The sequence below is a fragment of the Grampus griseus genome (assembly GCF_964374135.1).
Source record: "Grampus griseus genome assembly, chromosome: 1".
Lineage (NCBI taxonomy): Eukaryota > Metazoa > Chordata > Mammalia > Artiodactyla > Delphinidae > Grampus > Grampus griseus.
The window spans coordinates 100,242,662-100,265,173 of record NC_139017.1 but is presented as its reverse complement, the minus strand read 5'-3'; the positions used below and the strand labels follow the sequence as shown (position 1 = coordinate 100,265,173).

General features: G+C 44.8%; 1 pseudogene across 1 annotated transcript; it reads right to left on the bottom strand.

The window, feature by feature from the left end:
* Positions 1 to 13,282: 13,282 nt before the first annotated feature.
* LOC309828367 (hypoxanthine-guanine phosphoribosyltransferase-like) lies at positions 13,283 to 14,156 on the bottom strand (annotated as a pseudogene). The gene has a single exon. The product of its transcript is annotated as a hypoxanthine-guanine phosphoribosyltransferase-like (transcript).
* Positions 14,157 to 22,512: the final 8,356 nt, after the last annotated feature.

Below are 22,512 nucleotides of genomic sequence, written 5' to 3'. Positions count from 1 at the left end.
TTCTTGCAACAGATAGCATGTCCTTGCTCCAGAGCCTAGAGATCTGCACTGCAACCCCCAATGCAACTTGTCAGAGACACCACAATGTGCTCTCATTTATCACAAGATTCCTCCAGCACTATGGGATTTTCCAGTTCACGTGGCCCAAGTGGCAGGACAGCTTATACTACAGCCTGGACCTGCTGCAGAGCCCCCTCTTGCTCTGAGACCCAATCAAAATTGCCAGGGCTTCCCTGGTGGCACAGTGGTTGAGAGTTCACCTGCCGATGCAGGGGACATGGGTTCGTGCCCCGGTCCGGGAAGATCCCACATGCCGCGGAGCGGCTGGGCCCGTGAGCCATGGCCGCTGAGCCTGCGCGTCCGGAGCCTGTGCTCCGCAACGGGAGAGGCCACAACAGTGAGAGGCCCACGTACCGCAAAAAAAAAAAAAAAAAAAAAAAAAAAAAAAAATTGCTAGCAACGTGAGTCCTCTGATAAATGTGATGGAGCAGTTGTCCCAAGTGCCATACATATTGCCTCCAGCATCTGCAGGACTTCCAAAGTGCTGTGCTTCTTTCGTGGTTGTATGAGGTGCAGATGCATCCACTGGTCCTTTACCTTGGAGAGAATGTTCTTCAGCATAGTCTAGGACACTGGAGCCTAAAACCTTCACCAATACGGCTGGCCCCTGGCATCTCTGTAGGGTTTATTTCCAACATTCTAGAACACATGTATCCTCCCAGGGCATCCAGAGATGCCACGTTCAGTTTACCAAGTCCAATCAACATAAAGACATCAACATGGTGGACCAAAGGGCAAAGCACTTACAGTTTCCTAAGAAGGAAAAAGGATGAAGTTCCAGGAGCCATTGTTAGATGAGCATGTCATCAACACCAAGGAAAAGTGTAAACTTGTATTAGTTAACGTTTTGTGATTAGGTAGAAAAGAAATTAGTGACCAATAGGAACCGGCCAGTGTTCTCTAAGACCAAGTCAGGCCAAGAGCATGTGGGGAAGAGCAAAATAAAAGCCAGAAATCAGTTCACTTTGTCTTGGTAATGAGTAAATAAAATAAAATGATGATTGAGAGTATAGGTAGAAGAGAGAAAACAAATGGATAAAATGTTTATTATTTGCTGATTTCATATACCCACACAATTCCTAACCACTGATAGTTGGAAATTAAATGTAATTTGTTCCCCTTTACTGGCACAGGAATGGACTGTGCAAATGTTATCTTGTGTTTCTTAGGAGTTAGTGAAAGCTGGGGTCAAAAACGCAGGACAAATTCCACATGATGCAAGGCTCTGCCACCAGGGGCTAATCCAACAAGCCAAGATGCCTCATGATAAAAAATTATCCCATATGGCAACGTGTTCCCCAAATGCCAGCAGAGAGAAATCTCTCATATTGCTCTTTCAATCAAGAAAAACTTTCCCCCTACTAGCATTACCTATGGTTTTTGCTGTTTCAAGAATAATATACCACACTGCTCATTGTAAAATCTTCAAAATATGAAATAGAGTGTGGAAGGCACTAAAAAGTCTAACTTGATCCAGTGATAATTACTGTTAATGGCTTAATAACACTCTTTTACTATTTTCTTGCTGAATGAAAGAATGAGAGGAAGGGTGGATGGGTAGATGGATAAAATGCTTTATAACCTGCCTCTTTCACTTGATATATTGTGCACATTTTTCCTTGTAGAAACACACATCTAGAGATTTGCTTCTCTTCTAACAAGTGCATAATATTCCATTATATGGCTGTACCGTGATTTATTTAACCGTATCACTATGATAAAAGCTTGACTTATTTGCATTTTTAACTATTCTGTTATTAATGTTGCAATTACTATTCTTTCACATAAACTTGGTACCCTTATCTGATTATTCCTAGAGGACAGAATCCTGGGATTGTTGGGTCAAAGATCATGTAAATTCTAAATTTTGAATTATTATTGCTTAATTGCCCTCAGGAAGGATTCTACAAATTTACACTCCTGCCAACAGTGCAAGTCCCTGTTTTCCCCACCTCCTGCAAAGAGTAGCTCTCATTGCATACATGGAGATTAAGCCTCTGCTATACGTTTCATGGCCATTGGTATTGTTTCTTTTGTAAATTCTTTTGTAAATTGTCTATCATCTTTGGTCAACTTTTCTCTTAGGGAATTTGTCTTTTTATTATTGATTCATAAGTGCAAAATACTCATTAGGAACATAATCCTTTGTAATATGGGGAGATATTTTTAGAAAGCTATTTTGATGAAATAAATATTCCTGGCTAATGGGGAAAGACATAATATTGTGATTTAATGATTGGCCGTTCATATCCCGAGACCCTCCTCTGCCCCATGCATAGAAGGTATGCACAGCACAGGAGGCACATAGAAGATGCAGACAGATGAATCTTCCCCGAACTCGGGTTGCTGACTTTTTAAAGTAAGAGCTAAACCAAGTGATAAATAAATACATAGATGCCACACAGTATGAAATGTCGTAAGAGAGTTACAGGCAAGGTTCACTGAGGGCCTAACAGGCTCTGGTCTGGAAGAGCAGTAAAGGCTCCAGCTTTCTTCCCCGGTTATCCTGGTTATCTTCTGTCATTGTCTTAGGCTACTTGTATTTTTCTTTTCTTTTTTTCTTGGTTTCAGTAAAGCATCTTTTAATGGAGGTATAGCTGATTTACAATGTTGTTAGTTTCAGGTATACAGCAAAAGTGATTCAGTTATATACATATGTATAGATTCTTTTTCAGATTCTTTTCTCCTATAGGTTATTTTCTTACTGATTTGTAAGCAGGTTACTCTGATGTACTATCTTTAGAAACAGCATCTTGGACTCTGTTGGGATGTTCTGAATTCAGAAATATGATAGAGTGCGGGTGTTGGGGAGATGGTAATTTCCATTTAACAACTTCACCTCGTCCATCTCCTGTTCCTGTCAGATAATGCCCAGGCCTGGAGGGAGGTTCCCGTGAGAGCCAAGCCTCACATCACTGGAGTGACACACCAGGCCCCACTCGGGAATGGCGCTTTACCCTGAACGAGTGTAGGCTGAATCCCCAAAGCAACTGGCAGGCTTCGAGGAGCTTGAAGGAGGGGAGTTACACCTCCTAATTGTGCTGTGGAAGCACTTTAGCTGCTGTGTGTAGGGTGGGTTCAAGGGGAGCAAACTGGGAGGCAGGCGGACCCCTGAGAGAGCTGCTATAGGACGGAGATGCAGGGCCTGAACTGAGGTTCACGCATGGAGTGGAAAGACGTGGAGGGAACTGGTGACTCTTTGCACGTGGAGGATGGGGAGGGTGAGTGATGGTGCCATTCACTGAGTTAGAAGGCGGATGGGGAGAAGCAAGTTTGAGAGGAGTTTAGTTGAGAAGAGGTACCTGTGGGACTCGAAACGACGACACCCAGGAGGCAGCCACATTCGTGAGTCCAGAGCCTACGGCCAGCTCCCAGCTGGAACTCTAAGGCTGGGATTAACAGATACACACTACCGTATATAAAATAGATAACTAACAAGGACCTACTGTATAGCACAGGGAACTCTACTCAACATTTTATAATAACCTATAAGGGAAAAGAATCTGAAAAAGAATATATAATACATATACACATACTGTGCTATACATCTGAAACACAACATTATAAATCAACTATACTGCAATAAAAATATACAATTTTTAAATTAAAAAGTAAAGTTGTGAGCCATCAGCCTGCTACTAAACACTGAAATCTTGGAAAGGTATTATCCCTTGCAGTAGTAGAATGAACAGCAGAGCTGGCACAGAACCATAGGGAAGAAAACCAACAGAGGAAGAGACACAGTGGGAGACCAAGAATCCCGGGATAGATGCCGCCTCTCCACAGGCTCTGCGATGCCACAGTATGAGTCAGCACAAACCTAAGATTCGTTCTTCAGCCCAAGCTCAACATTTTAAAATACTGTCTCCAGTGTTTCCATTCCCCGGTGTCATGGCCCCAACCCAGTCAAACTCTGTTTCTCACAACTAGTTCTTTATGGTTGAAGCAACCAGCCTCAGGGTGTGTGGTGTCTCTGTCACAAGGTTCATCCACTGACTTTTGCACAACCCCAACTAGCCCTCTATTTCTGTATGCTCACCATACATCCTCTTCATCCCACGCATAGCCCTGTGGAGAAATATTTCAACATAAGGAAGCATGTTATGTGGAGGAAGAAAAAACCCTCCCTCTAAGTGTTGATGCTTTTGCTGAAATGAGGCACGTCCACAAGCTGCACAGGGCTCCCGGCTGCGGGTGGGGCAGGTAGGGCCGACTGGGAGCCGGATGGTAACGACTTGTCTGCCAGGAAAGTGTTTCTGACCCTTGCCTAACAGAGAAGTAATTTTTAGCAGTGGTTAAGGAGAATTTGCTCTTCCTTTAAGATGACCCATTTTTCCACTAGGCAAGACTCGTTCAGCTGCCCTCCCAGAGCCCTTAATTACACCCTGGTCTGAATCACACTTTGGAAAGTTAATTATTTACCATCTTGTATCATCAGTTGTGTCCCCAGATATAAGTTCCCTGAGGAGGCCAGAGGCCGTGATATTACTTCTCGTGGAGTCCCCAGGTGCCCAGGGCATCTGTGGGAGTCCTCCATGAAGGGCAGTGAATCAGGGGATGCAAACACTGGGGCCCATAGGCCTGCTCCTCATAAGCAGGGAACCTGAAACCCGCAGAGGTTCAGCAGTGTGCCCACATAGCCAGCGGAGCAGAACCAGGACTGCTGAGCAAGGAAGTGAGGTGAAGCAGGGCAGTGAGCACGGCCCTGGCCAGGCCTCCTGCACTTATTAGCCGTGTGAGCGGGAGCCAGTTCCCCGCCTCTGTCTCCTCTTCTATAACACAGAGACAGCAGGAGAGCTCAGGGCTGCTATGAAGACTGAGTGGGCAGATCCAGGGAAAGCAAAGAAAACCATCTCAGTTCAGTGAAGTATTTGGGACTTCTAAGTTTTAATACAAGTTTGCTGAATAACGACATTTTCAATCTAACTCTGCCCACAGTGCAGTTGGGAGCTGGGGCTTCTTGTTCCCCAAGCACAGGGCTGTTCCCTCTGGAGACAGAGGCCCACGAGGCTCTGGGCACTGTCCAGGCTGCACTGAAACTGAAGCATCTACTATCAGGGCAGTGACCTACAGCCAGGCCCCACAGCCGGGAGTGGAAGTGTGACGTCACGCAACCAGAGGCAGAATGGAGATGGAGTCTGCACTGCACCGTGAAGGAAGCAGCATGAGTTCCACAGGAACCACGCTGGGTGTCGGGTGGTGGGAGAGGACGGACAGGTTGCCTCACTCCCCAGGGTCCCTCCTACTCCTTGGACCCGTGCTGTGTTCTTTTGTAATAGGGAAGAACAGATCTGACTCCATATGGATCTGTTTCTTTTACTTTAACCTCTGTATTCCATTGCTTTTGCTACAAGTAAAGCATGCTGCCTATAGCCTGAAATATACAGGATGGCCCATTCTCAAGGCACTGACCTTTAAAGGTGTAACACTTTTCCATTCACATAGAGATAAAAAGTTGCAGAACAGAGAATAACATTTGTCTTGCTTGAGGTTTACAAGAACATTGTGACATGACCTACGTGGGCAGCTGCAAGAACAAAGGATTTCCACACCAAGAAGTTTGCAGCAACCAATCACACCCCTTCCCCTTTTAGTATAAAAGAAGCCTGAATTCTAACTCGGGCAAGATGGTTCTTTGGGACACTAGTCCACCATCTTCTCGGTCTGCTGGCTTTCCGAATAAAGTCACTATTCCTTGTCCCAACAACTTGATTTATTGGCCTCTCTTGCAACGAGCAGTATGAGCTTAGACTCAGTAACACCCTCAGTTACACCTCTCTGCTGAGTGTTAATCCCCATGATCTGTTTATGCCACCCCTGTGTGTTCTTGTCCTCACGTCCCAGCCCATCACGACAGGCTCCACCTATTTCCAGAACTTCAGCCACTGGCACATCCTTTTCCCCTTCAATCATCATTGCTGCCGTCATCATATAGGCTTTGTACCTATCTGTTTGGTTGTTTATTTGTTGGTTGGTTTTAGAGTATGATTCGTTAGCATAGAGTTCAAAAACTAGCAAACTAGACCATATCTGCTAAGGCGTGTATATTTAGGTGACAGTACTATGAAGAGCACCCATACTACCCAAGGCACTGTTCTAAGCACATATATTAACTCATATTTAATCTTTTAAACAACCTCATCAGCTTGCATTCTCTCATGACCCTTACGTCACAGATGAAGAAAGTGAGCACAGAGAGATAAAGTATTTGGCCCAAGGATACGCAGCAAGTGAGTAGAGGAACCAAGAAGTGAATGAACACCTTCTGTCTCCAGAATCCATGTTCTTACCACTGTACTATGCTGCCTTGTAAAAACAAAACAAAACAAACACACAAAAAACATGGGAATGATTGTTCTAGAAGTCAGCATAGTAATTACCTTCAGGGGGAGGCCAGGGATAGAAATCAGAAAGGGATGAAGGGGAGATGGCAGTGGTCCCCTCATGTCCTAGGTGGTGGTTACATAGGATTCACTTTGCAATTACTTGTTGAGCTGCAGGTGTCTCTTACGCAACATACACTACTGAGGGCTGGAGGGAGGAGCACAGTAGGCCTTGAAGTTGTGGTTTCTGCTTAACGTGGGTGGAAAGCAAGAGGCCACACCTCAGGGTCTGACTTCTCAGCCTGTTCCTCCCCACAGTGCAGTGGGGTCCCCGGCTTCATGTTGTTGGCTCTGTGGCACCACAGGGCCTCCTGGGCACTGAAGAAGCCGGAGTGCCTGAGGGGCTCACATCATTGGAATAACCGCTATCCTGGGCTCCCTCATCCCTGGGGCCTGGACCTGAGGGACCTCCAAACTTCCTGGGAAGTCTTCCAGAATAATCCACCAGGAAGGCCAGAGCAAGGTACAGCCCAAGGCAGAGAGGGCCAGAGCCATGGTGGGTCCGGAGGGAAAGGGCAGGGCCCTCAGTTCTCCACGCTCTCATCCTGCCTGACTGTGACCTCCCAGGCCTTGACCCTCTTCTCCACACCATCTGAGACCCCCAGAACACAGCACCCCTCAGACCTCAGCTTCCATCACTCTCCTCGCTTACTCTTCACTGGCTGGTGACAAAGAGCCATTGTCCACTGCTGCCCAGAACGAGGCTCCAGCTCTTTCATGGGGTTTCCAAGCGGTGAAGCACGGCACTTGGGAGTCCAACCCTAATCCGGTCTGAAGTATGTGGGACCCTGCCAAGTTACAGTGTTCTTCTCAAGGCCCCTCGATTCTCGCAGGGGGACGCCCACGGTGTCATTCCTCCCGGGAGCAATGACTTGTGGCTTTGGAGAGAGTCTGTGTCTGCAATTCTTCTCCGTTCTGGCACTGGTATGCTGATGATGACACCAGAATTCCCCTTCTACTCCCTAATCATCCTTCAAAGTCCACCTTGCTTCCTGGCTCCCCCTCACGGGGTTCATCCCTGAGAAATCGGCAAGGTCAGCAGAGTCCCCTCCCCTCACCCCACACTCTGCTCACTCCCTCTGGGTCAGTACGCGCACTCCCAGCTCAGCGGCTCTCACACAGTCCTGTCTTCTGACTGCTTAACACTCTTTCCTCTGCTAATACTCAGTAAAGGCTTTACGGCCGGTTTGCAATATGGCAGGCACAATGTCAAACTCTTCTATAAATTCTCTCATCTAATCCCCATTTAAACACAGCTCCTGGCACATGGGAGGGGGTCCATAAATATTTCTTGGCTGGATGCATCCTCACGAAAATCTTTTGTGGGCGGTACTATTAATCTTTCCATTTCATAGATGAGAAAATTAAGGCTTAGAGATGGTAAATAACCAGTCCAAGGTCACAATGACTAGTGTCAGAGCTAGGATTCCAAGGGCTTGTTTATTCCTAGGCCTTATATACTCAGCCCGTTGATCTTCTGCAGTTTATTCTTTCATTTAACAAATATTTCAGTTTTTACTATGCACCAGGAACCAGTCCAGGTTCAGGGATGCAGCAGAAAATAAAAGAGAAAATTTCTGCCTTACGGAGTTTACATTCAAATGAGGGACACAGATATTAAATACGATAAATAAGTAACATTTATAGTATGATTAATAGTGGTAAGAGCTGGGGAAAAAAATAAAGAAGGGAAGGAAAGAGTGGGGTGTCATTTTAGATGGAGTGAGCAGGAAGTCTTCACAGAGAAGGGGTAGTTGAGTACAGACCTGAAGGAGGTGAGGGAGATAGCGCCTCAGAAATCCAAGGCAAGAGTACCAGGTGCAAAGGCCCTGAGGCAAGGAAGATTCCTGGTGAGTCCCAGGAACAGCAAGGAGCTCAGCGTGGTTAGAGCAGAGTCACTGAGGGAGAGGGCAGTGGAGCTCAGAGTAGCAGGGTCAGGTCGCATAGGACCTTAGGCCACTGTACAGAGTGGAGTGAGTGCCGTGGAATTCACTGGAAGACTGTGAGGGGAGGCATGCCATGTTCTGATGTGCTTTTAATGAGGTTATTCTGCCTGTTGATTGAGACTTTAGAAAAAGCAAGGCAAATGCATCAGCAAAAAAACTAGCTAGAAGGCTGCAGCGATCCTCCAGACAGGATATTATAGTGGTTAGACTAGGAGGAGGCAGCAGAGGTGGCAGGAGACGGTTGATTCGGGATGCATTTTGTAGACGGTGCCAACAGGGTTCCAGACCCCTGTACCCACTTGCCTGCTGGACACCTGAAATCTCCTAGCACCTCAGACTCATCAGGTCTGAAATTGGACACATTATCTTCCCCCAAGATATCTCCATTCCTCCTACACTTCCATCTCCGGTAATACCACTCCAGCTGGACAGTGGTCCAGCCAGAAACCTGGGCATCACCCTCGATTCCTCCCTCTGCCCACCTCTCACATGCAGTCGGCCACCCTATCCCATCCAGTCTGCTCTCTCCTCCTTCATCCCCACGTCCTCTGCCTCATTCAGTGCCGCATCCCTCTGGCCTGGACTCTCTCAAGTTTCCCTCCTCTGGCCTGGGCTCAGCAAACTCTACATGGCACCAGATGGATCATTATGGGAAGCAGACCATATCCGTTTAAAACTCTTCTAAGACTCTCTGTTGCCTGTTGAATAAAGTCCAAATTCTCTGGCTCCAAGCTGTCTAAAAGAAATACATTGCGAGCTACACATGTAGTTTGGCTTTCTCTAGTAGCTGCATTTTGAAAAGTAAAAAGAAAACAGATGAAATTAATTGTAAATATGTGATTAACCCAATATATCCAAATATTATCATTTTAATATATAATCAACACAAATATACTAATTATATATATTCATATATCTATTAATTATATAATATATGTATATTTACTAAGTCTTTGAAATCCAGTGTATAATTTACACTTACAGCACATCCCAGTTTTGACCAGACACATTTCAAGTACTCATTGGCAACGTGTGGGTACCAAACTGTACAGTGCAGCTCCAGACAAAGCCCTCTCTCATGGTTTTTTCTACCACTTTTCCTGTCTCATCCCTGTTCCCATTCCACCTTCCCCTGCCACTTGTTCCTTGTGTTCTAGCAGATCTGACCAACCTAGAGTACCCCAAACACACGTGCTGTTTCCTGACTCCCTGCCCTTGCACATAAATACAGTGGTGCACAGCAGTAGGCCTGTACCCACTCTCAAGAGCCAATTTTGCACATCTCTTCCCCACGTGCCATTCGGTGATGCCATATTGGTAGCTTGACATTGGCCATCGTGGGAGTATTTATGCCACAGAGACTGACAAACACTGTAAACCAGGCTTTTGGGGAGGATGGAGACCACCTGCTAAACATATCACTGCCTATCACTGCACATAATACTCACCCCTCCATAATCGTCTTCTCCCACCCCTAGTTCACCTGATAAACATTTCATCCAAACATTTTATCATTTCATTCATCCTGTCTGTGTAGGTTTGCCCTCCTACTAGTCTTCAAGTTTGAAAAAAGAGCCTAGTTTTCTGTATGCAATTAGTACATGAGGTCCTCCCTCCTCCTCTGTTTTTTCCCTGAATACCCTATCATAATTATCACTGTATATAAGAGACCATAAAAAGAAGCAGTTTAAAGTATAAGTTTAAAAATGAAACCCCTCTGGGTATGAATCCTGCCTCCTCTACTTACTGGGGATGTAGCCTCAGTCAAGGTACTCATTTATAACAAACACTGGTTTCCATACCTGAAGAGAGGTTTAAAAACACATCATCACAAGATTATCGTGATGATTAAATTATATAAATTGCTTAGTCCATTAGCTGGCACATACCAGACACTCGAAAATGTTTAGATATTATTAAGTCTTTCAGCATTTATCATTTGTATAAAGTAGTTGCTCAAAACACTTTTGTTAAAATAAATGTTGAATGAAATTTCAGAAATTCCTCATGTCCGATTCAGAGAGTGTATGAGTCAGAACTCCAGCTGGAGACAGACAGCACATACACTCAAAGGGCTGACTAAGGGAGGGCTTGTTAAAGGACTCTTTACAAAGGTCTGAGCAGGGTTGAGGGAAGTCCAGGGTTGGCAACAGTCTGTTACCACCTGTAGGCATGAAGGTGTGATGGGGGAGCATGTCCCTGAACCCGGTGAGAACTGTAGCTGGAGGAAAGGCCACCCAACGGGAGCTATAACCTCAATGAAGGAACCTAGCAGGTGTCAAACCATCAGGATGGGGGTTGAAGGGATACTCCACCTCGATTTTCTCCAGCTTATTTGGAGGACGCCCTGCCGGTGCTTCCCACTGGCTGAATCCAAGTGAAGCCCAGGGCAAGCGGTACTCACACAGCTCCTGAAGGTCAGCCTCTTGGGCAGTGAGCTGATGGGGAAGATGGAAGATGGGCTGGAGGCCCAAAGGGAGACTCGAGAGCAGAGACTTCAAGTGGGATTGAGCCTCCTTCAGCCTGCAGGTGTCAAGTCTTGCTTACATACCATAGATAATAATCATTGAGACTGGGCCTTGAAGGATAGAATCAGATAACAAGCATTCATATGGGTCAATTTTGGTTACTTTATCTACAAGTTTGTTCTCTCAAATGTAAGAAAGCTGATTTCATTCTGTAATCCTCTCCTTGGTTGGCACCTAACAATTCTTAGAGTCAGGAAGTCCATTCCTATGTCTTACTTAAAATATTCCCACCACGACAGAAATATATTGTATTTTAAACAGTTCTCTGTAGAGAGGGGAAAGAACTGGTATGTAGATGGATAAATAGATAGCCTTAATTAAATCACCACTATAGTGTTTTTACCTTTACAATTGATCATCACAGCTCTTTTCATTTTTCTCCTATGGTCCTCTTTTCCGACTTTCTAGTGGGCCTGTAGAAATGACCTGTTGAGTATCCTGCTGATATCAGAAGAACTGTTAAAATGCCGATTGTGATTATCTTTGCTGCTGTTGTAGGCCTGGATGATTTTCCTGGGAAGGCCTGGAGGGAGGCTGTAACCATCTCCTGGCTTTATTGTGGGGCCTCTTCAGCTTCTCCACAAGTCCCTTATTCTGGAGAAAATGGTTGTGGCCAGACCAATTCTACTTCCCTATCTGTCCTAAAATTTGGTGTTCTGAGTCTTCCCTTCCCAGCTAACACTTTCTAAAAGTACTGGCTGACATGAAAAGAAATGACATTGAGTTCTTTGTAGTGAGGTGGTTGGACCTAGAGTCTGTCATACAGAGTGAACTAAGTCAGAAAGAGAAAAACAAATACCATATGCTAACACATATATATGGAATCTAAAAAAAAAAAAAATGGCTCTGAAGAACCTAGGGGCAGGATAGGAATAAAGATGCAGACGTAGAGAATGGACTTGAGGACATGGGGAGGGGGAAGGGTAAGCTGGGACAAAGTGAGAGAGTGGCATGGACATATATACACTACCAAATGTAAGATAGCTAGTGGGAAGCAGCCACATAGCACAGGGAGATCAGCTCGGTGCTTTGTGACCACCTAGAGGGGTGGGATAGGGAGGGTGGGAGGGAGATGCAAGAGGGAGGGGATATGGGGATATATGTATATGTATAGCTGATTCACTTTGCTATACAGCAGCAACGAACACACCATTGTAAAGCAATTATACTCCAATAAAGATGTTAAAAAATAAAAAAAAAGTACTGGCTGAAGCCCATTCCATAGGAAAGAGGTCCCCAGAAGGGGCAAGCAGTGAGGGATCCAGACTCAACCAACATTCTGATTCCTCCAGTAGAATGTAAGCCCCATGAAGACAGGGGCCACGTCTACCTGCTTACCGGTGTCCCCAGTGCCTAGCCTGCTGCCTGGCACATAGCAAGTGCCTACTGTTTTTATAGAATGAATACATGAATGAATGCACACTGTGTGCCGAACACTCTCATGTCAGCAGTGGGCAAGGCCTCAACCACAGACCTTCTGGCTTTTGTAGTCAAATGCACCCCACTGCTTCCCGTCCAAGATGCCTCCCTTCAAACAAGCCACTTTGCTTTACCTTCGCTATTCCCTAGCCCAAGCTCAGCTTTTCAGTAATAAGCCTGGACCACAGCGGCTGCCATGATCAAGAGCTCCTCTCCCCACAGCTAATTAACCCATATGTGTTACTGTCTCTTCAATGTTTGCCTTGACCCAGAATCTTCTCCTTCTGATCTTACGATCTGCAGCCACTTTGGGGGAGATTCTGTGTCTATCCCAGAGGTTTCTCTCTTTTTTTCTTTTTTTTTCTTTTAAAGAGACAGCCTTTATTTTAAGGATTTTTACACTGAAAACTTCAAAAAGTGGTAGGTTTTGGGAACTTATTGACCTGTATTTAAAAGGAACCGTTGACAAAGATTCGCCAGAAATAATCTGAACAAGCGGGAAAATAGTTAATACTGCTGAAACCGACTAAAATAACTCCAGGATAGATGGTTTATCTGACATAACGTTACCTCTAAATACTGTCACTGATATGAAACTGACTGCTTCTTACTTTTCAAAACACACAGTGGTATAATTAACAATATTCAATCACTTCTGTTCTTTCCTGAATATATAAAAATTCAAATACCAATTAAAAAACTAATATATTCTTTTCTTTAAATGTTTCTTATAGATACAATTTCAATATTTTCATTCAGTGGTGGTGTGATTTAAGAGACTTTTCATTCACAAGTCAAACAACAATCCGCCCAAAGGGAACTGACAGTCTGTAGGCTCATAGTACAGATAAAGAGTTCGGGAATGCAGCAGCTGACATTTCTAAACTACAAAACAGATAAAATTCTTAGAAGATACTTGCAATAAGCTCTACTAAGCAGCTGGCCACAGGACTAGAACATCTGACAATTTTCCTGGTGATTTCAACGGGACTCCAGATGTTTCCAAATTCAACTTGAACTCTTATCTTAGGCTTTGTATGTTGCTTTTCCAGTGTCGCTAACGACACAAACACGATTCAAATCCCTGAAGTATTTATTATAGTCAAGGGCATATCCTACAACAAACTTGTCTGGAATTTCAAATCCAACAAAGTCTGGTCTATATCCAACACTTTGAGGGGTCCTTTTCACCAGCACACTTGCAACCTTGACCATCTTTGGATCACGCTGCTTGGCCAAGGAAAGCAAGGTTTGCGTTGTTTTGCCAGTGTCAATTATATCTTCAACAGTCAAGACATTCTTTCCAGTGAAAGTTGAGAGATCATCTCCACCAATTACTTTTATGTCACCTGTTGACTGGTCATGACAGTAGCTTTTCAGTCTGATAAAATCTACCGTCATAGGTATAGATCTATCACTATTTCTGTTCAGTGCTTTGATGTAATCCAGCAGGTCAGCAAAGAATTTATAGCTCTCCTTGAGCACACAAAGGGCCAGGATGTGACGGCCTCCCATCTCCTTCATCACATCTCGAGCTAGCCATTCGGTCCCGTCTATAATTAGTCCATGAGGAATAAATACCTTTTCCAAATCCTCAGCATAATGATTAAGTATACAAAATAAATCTAGGTCATAACCTGGTTCATCACCACTAATCACGATGCTGGGGCTGTGGTCGCCATAACGGAGCCGGCTGCGTGTGGGCTGAGGGCAGTCTCCAGTGGTTTCTCTTTGAGTAAACTATTGTTGAGATACAGTAAGTCCCCCACATGGGAACGTTCAAGTTGTAAACTTTCAAAGATGCGAACATGCATTTGCATGTCCAATCAGGTAAGCTAGTTCACGTGTCTGGCATACATTGTCACGTGCGTGCATCCTCCACAAGGGGTTGTGCTTTTGTGCACTTTACTGTCATCTATGACAAGAAAAAAAGAGCTACTACCCAGACATCACTGGATCGTTTTTTCAAGAGGGTAGATAGAATTGATCCAGCAAGGAACCAGAACCTGTGCCATCAGTGTCAGGCGTGAGTGAAATACAGCTTGCCCTCGGTCTCCTATTGCTGACGGTCCTTCAGCTCTACCATCTCCCACCTCCTCTCCCTCCTCCAGTCAGTAACTCTTCTTGCCTGTTCACTCGATGCCAGCCCCTGTATGCCAGCTGTTGTACTGTACCACTGTACTTCTTGAGGTACTGTACTGTAAGATTAAAAATGTTTTCTTTATTTTGTGTGTGTGTTTGTTTTTTATGTATTATTTGTGTGAAAAGTATTATAAACCTGTTGTAGTACAGTACTATGTAGCCGATTGTGTTAGCTGGGTACCTAGGCTAACTTTGCTGGACTTACGAACAAATTGGACTTAGGAACACGTTCTCGGCATGGAACTCGTTCGTATGTGGGGTACTTACTGTATTAGAAACCCTGTCTGCCCCCAGAGCCACCACCTGCCAGTAGTGAGCTCCACGACCCAGTGGTGGTCTGGCAGCTCCTGGGGCATCCCTGGTCGGGGTGGAAGCCTGTCTAGTTTCAGGCTGCCCCAGGGTACCCACATCAAGCTGTAACCTGGCTCCAGACTGAGTTTCCCTTCAGTTTTTCCCTCCAGTCATCCCCACGGACTCCTGGACATCCCTGGATTAAGGGTCCCAGGGAATGGTGAGGACAGTGTCTTGTTTGGGTCGCCCTCCGCGCCTCCCCCACGATGCAGTGCCTCACTGTCCAGGATGTCTCCTCGCCCACAGCCATAACTACCAGCTCTGGGACTTCTGTTGCCTCTGCTTGCCCTGGCTGTGTTCTCTCTGGCAGAGCCAGCTGTGGAGCTAGCAAAGCCCTGAGTGAAAGACACGCTTGATCTTTTTGCAGTCCCTTCTCCTCCACTTATAGGTATACCTTTTACAAAACTTGAACTCTTGTGGGTGGGCCTTGGGACAGTGTCACATTTCAGAAGCACAGGACAATAGCCAAAATAGATTAAAAGGAATGTCTTTGCTCATCCCTCATGCAAGTCATTATGGAAGCTAGATAAAGATTGGAACTCATAAACATTTACTACATTTTCGTTTCCGTCTCCTTTGCTCAGAGGTGCTCTGAGAGGCTCTCCTCCTATCCCTGAAGAAAACTCCTCTACTCTCTGCCTCCACCTCCATTCTCCTCCTCCCCCAGAACTGGGTTATATAGCTTGACTTAGCTTCTCTCCCAGCAACAAGGATCCTTCCTCTTTGGAAGTGGGGGAGAAGTCAGGAGTGTACAATTAAAGAATTCTTTTTATATGTTGGGAGAGAGGGAGTAGTGAGTACTTACACAGAAATCAGCTCTGGTCCATCACGTAGTTTTCAGAATAGGCATAGCCTCATGATTTTATTCTTAGTCACTAACCACTAGAAACACGTTCCTACTGATCTTATGATGTTTAAAGTGTCATGTTAACGATTACCATCCCAGCTTGGTAACTGAGCCAGCTGGCTGGTGAAAAGCAATAGCTCTGTGCTTAAGACTGGCTCAGGAACAGGATTCTGATGAGTTCTAGTTGGTCAGTTTTATCTGGTAGAGGTAGGGAAGGCTGCAACTGCATCATGGCTCTACCTTGTGTGGCAGAGCCTGTTCACCCATTCATTCATTCACTCATTCATTTATTCAACCAACCAAGATTTTTCTGTGCAGCCATTACTAGTCCAGCTCTGTGCTACATACAGAAGAGAGAGACGAATAAGTCTCAACCTTCACCTAAGGAGCACACCTCAAACTGGGGAGACAATCAGGCGACCTCATCAATCATAACACAGTTTGGTGGTGTAACGGCAGACAGAGAAGCAGGAACCAAAGGGTCACTGGGACAGAACAGCTAACTCTGATGTGGGATAGAGATGGATCAGTCTAAGAAGCCTTCTCAGAGGAGGTGATATTTGAGCTGGGTCAAAAGAAAAAGTAGAAGCACTTCAGATGAAGAATGAAGCACCAGCATTTCAGGAAGAAGGCACAGAACAGGCAATGCCACAGTTACATGAAAGGGGATCCTAAGTTTGGGCAAGAATGAAAAGCTTAGAATAGCTGGACACAGAGTAGTGGGAGGGATACTGGGAAGTAGGTGGGGGCAGAATGTGAAGGACCTTGGAAAGTTTTAAAAAAATATTGGAGGAAAATAGAAAAGATTAAAAATTACCTATACTCCCCATCCTTTATTAATGTTATAGAAAGTATGACACAATGGAAATTTCCTCTTTGCCCATCCAAAATCACCATACCAAGGAAACCTCTGCTAATAGTTTAATAAATGTCCTCCCTTTTTCCTAAATTTATGCAGGTATTTTTATGTATACAAATTTAAATCACATTTTAAAAGATCCTATACGTATTGACCTGCATTTTTCCCCCAGTTAGTAACATAGGAGATATGTTTACGGATCAATTTATATAGAACTATTTTGTTGTTTTTAATAGGCAATGAGGAACCAGTGAAGGACTCTAAGTTTGGGAGTGAGTGGGTCAGATCTGTTTTATGTGGAGGCTGGATGAGAGAGAAGAGGCCAGGAAGCCCACTCAGGAAGGGTAAGGATGAGAACCCCACTGAAAAGGGCACAAAGATGAGATGTAAGAGAGGTTTCTGAGGTAAAATAGGCAGGTTGTGGTGACCAGTGCCGGCTGGGTTGTGAGAAAGCCTTGGTGAAGTTTCATTTTGTTATACATAATAGAAGCTACTAGAAGTAGCTTCAGAAGAAACATTTTAAAAGGAGGATTCAAGGGCAAGAGCTACAACCAGGCCTGAGGGGGCTTGGAATCCAGAAATAGAAAACTATCATGGGTCGAGATCACTGTCTACTCTTTCTAGAGCGAGGGTTTCTCATTCCAGTTTCTCTCTGAAGGTCCACCTCATCATCCTTTGTGTCTGCTTCTCTGTGCACTTGTGCCTAGCTGCACTTAGGAGGGTCTGCAGAGCACGCTGTACTACAGACAGATCAGGGGTGTGTGTGTGTGTGTGTGTGTGTGTGTGTGTGTGTGTGTGTGTGTGTGCTTTTAGAATTCCCTGGGCAATATCAACACAGAGGAAAGGTGAATAACCCATAGTAGTGGGACTTGTTCCGTGTCTCTGAGGCCCATTCCAAATTCCCAGGAAAGGTTGTGATTGGCCCAGCCAGGTCAGGTGTTTGCTTTGGTCCAATCAACTGTGTTCATGGTGGAGCACAGGTCAGAATAACCAGGTTAAGTCAGTCAGGGACAAGGAAGTGGAGGGGGAGGCAGGAGAGCCCATGACTTCCAGATTTTGTGGTTCCACACGACACAGGCAAATCAGATTTCACGTTCACCTCTTGCTCCTTCCCCTGGGGACAAAGCCTTTGCCTGAGTGGACAGAGTATTTTGTGTCACTGGCACGGGTGCCATTACGCCGTCTCTGCCTGAAAGGACAAAGGGAATAACTTAGTCCCTCGGCTTCCGCCGCTGGGGCTGCCGGGCCGCCCTCCTCCCAGGAGCAGCGCGGCCTGACTGCTCGGGGCTCAGGGCCGGCTGAGCAAGGCCTGGTGGCACCAAGTACGTCTCCCCGGAAGTAGAAGCGGAAGCAAACAGCTGTGACATGATGCTTCATTGCAATCAGCTTCTTGCTTGTCATTAGGATGAATAACTGTAGGTAGACTGTCGCTTCATATTTCCCTCCGAGCGGGAAAGAGCTGACCAGCGGGAGGCAAGCCTCTCGAGCTGGCAGCAGGCAGCAGGCTGCGCCTTCCCCGCTATTTACCTGCGTCGTCAGGCCGCTCCTCCCACCCCTCAAGCCTTCTCCCTGAATGGAGAACTCCTCACCCCCGCTTCCCCCTTCCTGGGAGGAAGGGGCACTTGGTGGCGTGTGAGGGAACTTCTTAGCCCAACCGCAAGTGATTTCTGTTTCCTGCTCCTCCAACTCAAAGTCACACTCCTCCGCGGGGGCCGTGGGTCCTAAAATACTTACAAACCTCAAGACCAGCCCACGCACGGGTGGGTTTGAAGCCAGTAGCCTCTGTTTTTCGGTCCTGCAAGGTCTTATCTTGCCTTTCAATATCCTACTCTTGACTTTTCAACCGTGTTTCTATACTTCTGCCAACTCCGTAATTTATGGATGTGTTTGAGTGATTTTCTTCAGGTTTCATTTTACATCTCTGGAAAAGCTAAGGGGGTTATATTTTTATGCCAAGACAGAGGACTTGCTTGAGACTCAGCAGGCCTTAAGACAAGCCCCAGATCTGCTAATTACTAGTTTTGTAACCTCTGGCAGATGACTTCAGTTCCCTCCCCCATTCTCCCATGGCTATGTTTATACGTCTATTATTATATGTATCACTTCTCTGTGCTCCCTAGGAGATTCTGAACTTCTCAAGACTAAGCTTTTATCTGTCTGGGTAACAACCACAATAACTAGTACAGTGCCTGACACATAGCAGATGTCCAGAAAAACTCAAATGTAACCTCTAGAAGTCTATAAAATTGAGATAATTATACCAAATTATAAACATTAAATGAGGCAATTCATGTGATTTATAAACGATAAAGAATTATAATACATATGTCTAAAAGTTATAACAAAGCCATTATAAAATTTGTACAGCTTTTAAAAATATGCTTCTATCAAATTCGTCTTATTTCACATTTGAAAAGCTTAGGGTAAAGGATTGATGAGGAAAAGCTAAGATTTCTCATTTACAGTGACTTTATTAATCACATGACTTATTCTGTCTCTATCATAAGCCTCTGTTCTCACATGTGGTGTTTTTGGTTTTGTTTTCTTTTGTTTTCATTCAGTGAGTTACGTTGTTTAATGGTTGATACATTTGGTATAAAGGATGATAACTGTAACCCAGGGTTTCTCAACCTCTGCACTATTGACATTTTGGGCCAAATAATTCTTTGTTGGGGGTTGGGAGCTGTTCTGTGCATTGTAGGATATTTAGCAGCACTGCAGCTCCCCTCAACCCACCAGATGCCAGTATCACCCTCCCCCCCACCAAGGTAACACCCAAAAAAGGCAAATGTCCCCTGGAAGGAGAGAGGGGGCAAAATTGCCCCCATCCCTTCTATTGCTCTGAAGTTTTGACTCATGCTTTTTTTCTCTTGCATCTTTAAGTATTAACTTTCTCAATATTTGAAATGTATGAACTCATGTCTCTTAAGTGCTGCAAAATAAGACCAGTCTGAGTCCTACTCAAAGCATGTTTCACTGACTTGGATTTGAAGGTACTCATGTCCTTCAACACATTCGATTAGTCAGAGAGAATTTCCTAGCTTGCCAGAGAAATTCCCTCTTTCTCCCTTATTCTTCTTCCATACTCGGGGTTGGTACAGCCTTAATATCTATCCCTTACACCAAGACTTTGAAGACCAATCCTACAATTCCATCACCATTTCTTCTAAGAAGCAAGTAAGCTTCTTACTCCTAGGGCCTGTGATGGCCTGACTTCTCAGAGTTCCCCCAAGCAGACACATATTCAAGGCCCCTCTGTGAGCCTCACTGCACTAGAGGGACCCTAGGTCTATAGCATGTATACATTTAGGTGTGGACACTCTATATTACCACCAAGCACAAGTCTCTCCTAAGTGATCTGCACCTATCTTCCTTTTTACACATGTACCTTTGCTCCTCACCTCCCTCCCTTCCTTTGCATTTGGTGTCTTTGTGGACTTACCCCAATTCACAGGCAATGACGTAACTTTTCCATCCCCCCGATGGCTGGGGCCAGTGTCACAGTCCTCGCATTGCAGACAAGATGCTTGCTTTCCTCCCCATCTCCTGTCTACCCTCCTTTGAAGAGCACAGCCTATGGTTTTATCTGACATTCATTTTCTCCAAAGTGCAAAAGCTGTCATTAATAGTCTCCACCTGTTTGCCTATGAACCTGATAAGCATGAATTTACCAAGTACAAATGCTCTGATCACCTGTGATGCTGGCAGTCACTTAACAAATGCCTCTCTCCCACACAGAAAGGATGCTGTCTCATGAATTGAAAATGACCCTGCGTACCATGCACACAGTTTTCATTCCTCCTTGAGAAACCACGTTCTTGTGGACAAAAAAGAATGAGATTCTGTCATCTGATTGCATTATGCCTGTGTTGGATGCTCAGTATCTGGCACATAACAAGACTTTTACAGTTGTTTTTGGCAAGAGAGTTTGCTAACTCAAAATTATCTTTACAGAGTAGTATAACCAGCTAGTTTTAAAGTTAATTTGTGAAGATGAGTTGACATCTTAGAAGACAGGAGAGTAGCTAATTAGGAACTTATCTGAAGCGGAAATTTTGAAAGGCTGTTTATTGTATCCAATATGTCTCAAAATAATTCTCTACACGTTGAAAACCACCATCAACACCACTGCTTTGAGCTCCTACTTAGTGCCTGGTGTACGTTATGTCATTTAAACCTCACAACAACCTGGTGAGGTTTTCTTGGAGATAGCTATCCCCATCTCACAGGTTAGGAAACTAAAACTCAGAGATGTCGTGTGAACATGACCAAAGGCACACAGTCATTAAGTAGCGAACTTAGGATCCAATCCAAAGCCCAACAAAGTGAGATGTTGGATATCACTATTCAGTATAGGGTTTTCTACAAAACTCTGAAGCGGAGTAAAGAGCTTCTTGTCTAATCCCAACAAGTATCACACTAAGAAGTCCTAAAAACATCTCACAGAGTAGTATGAAGAAACAAAGATTAGGAATCAGATCTGGATCTTAATCCATACCTTCCTACTTTCTAGTGGAATCATCATGGACAATTGCCTTATCATTGCTGAGCATCAGTTTCCTCATCAAAAACAGAGATTAGGGGCTTCCCTGGTGGCACAGTGGTTGAGAGTCCGCCTGCCGATGCAGGGGACACAGGTTCGTGCCCCAGTCCGGGAAGATCCCACGTGCCGCGGAGCGGCTAGGCCCGTAAGCCGTGGCCGCTGAGCCTGCGTGTCCGGAGCCTGTGCTCCGCAATGGGAGAGGCCACAACAGTGAGAGGCACGCATAACGCAAAAAAAAAAAAAAAAAAAAAAAAACAGAGATTAAGGGTTTCTGTGGGTAATTATGTATTAACTCTTATACTCTACAAAAATGTATTTTGCCCATAGGTATTTCCCAGGAGCCTCATCACCAAATCACGGGAAGAACCTGGCTTCCCTACTCAAGTTGGACGGCCATTGCCAAGGCTGTCCAAAGGCGATGGTGTCCTCTTTCCCATAACATCAGTGATGACACAGGGAGAGTGAGCATGTCAGGCCACGGGGACTGCCTCTCTAATAGGCTGACCACATTTGGAACACAAACAGAGCCTCTTCTGAGCAACCACAAGGAGAAGCCAAGCAGACTCAAGGGCATGCCTCCAAGTGGCTGGCCAGTGTCCACGGGCTTTAGAACACTGTGGTTAGCCTCAGACTCTGTCAGAAGGGACAAGTCCCAGCTCCCAAGGTAGTCGCTTCCACAACAGTAAACCAAGATGAGTCATGTGAGGATGGAGAAACCTCTAGAGACAGCTTTCCATGTGAGGATCACTATAAAGAATTAAAGCTGGAGACGGGAGAACTCTAAGAACCCGGGCAGCTGATGTTTCCGTCTTAGTGAGTCAATATGTGAGACGTGGCAGGACATGAGCATGTGTGTGTACCTGTTCACACTCGTGTTCAATGAAGGAGAGCCTCTGTGTGTCCTTCTGCCTCCTCTTGGTTTGCCAGCTGCCACTCAACAGTATCCTTGTGGATTGGAGACTTACACAATATTATTACTTGAGGGACAGTCTGGTTCTTTTTAATATTACAAAATTGCTCTTTCAAAAGTTTGGACCAATTCATTTTCACTCTTGCAGAGTATAAGAGGGTCTATTTTCTTCACCAATTTCAACACTTGGTAATAGTATTATTATTTCTACTTTTAAAGTAATACTGACACATGATGAAAATTACATTTAAATAGTATATAACACTGTGAAAAATCTCCTTCTCCCCCTCCTTACACTGTTCCACTCCCTATGCTAACCAACTTTAGCCAATTCTGATTTTAGTTATTCTGGTGGTCGCCACAAAATACTAAATAATATGCTTATGCCTCAGTTTCTTGATTTATCAACTCTCTACAGTATCTACTGACTCCTGAACAGAGATTTGTGCTAACTTATCCTCTCACAGTCTCTTCTCACCTTCATAATTTTAGACAGTGTTCCCCTTGATTTGTCACTATGCAAC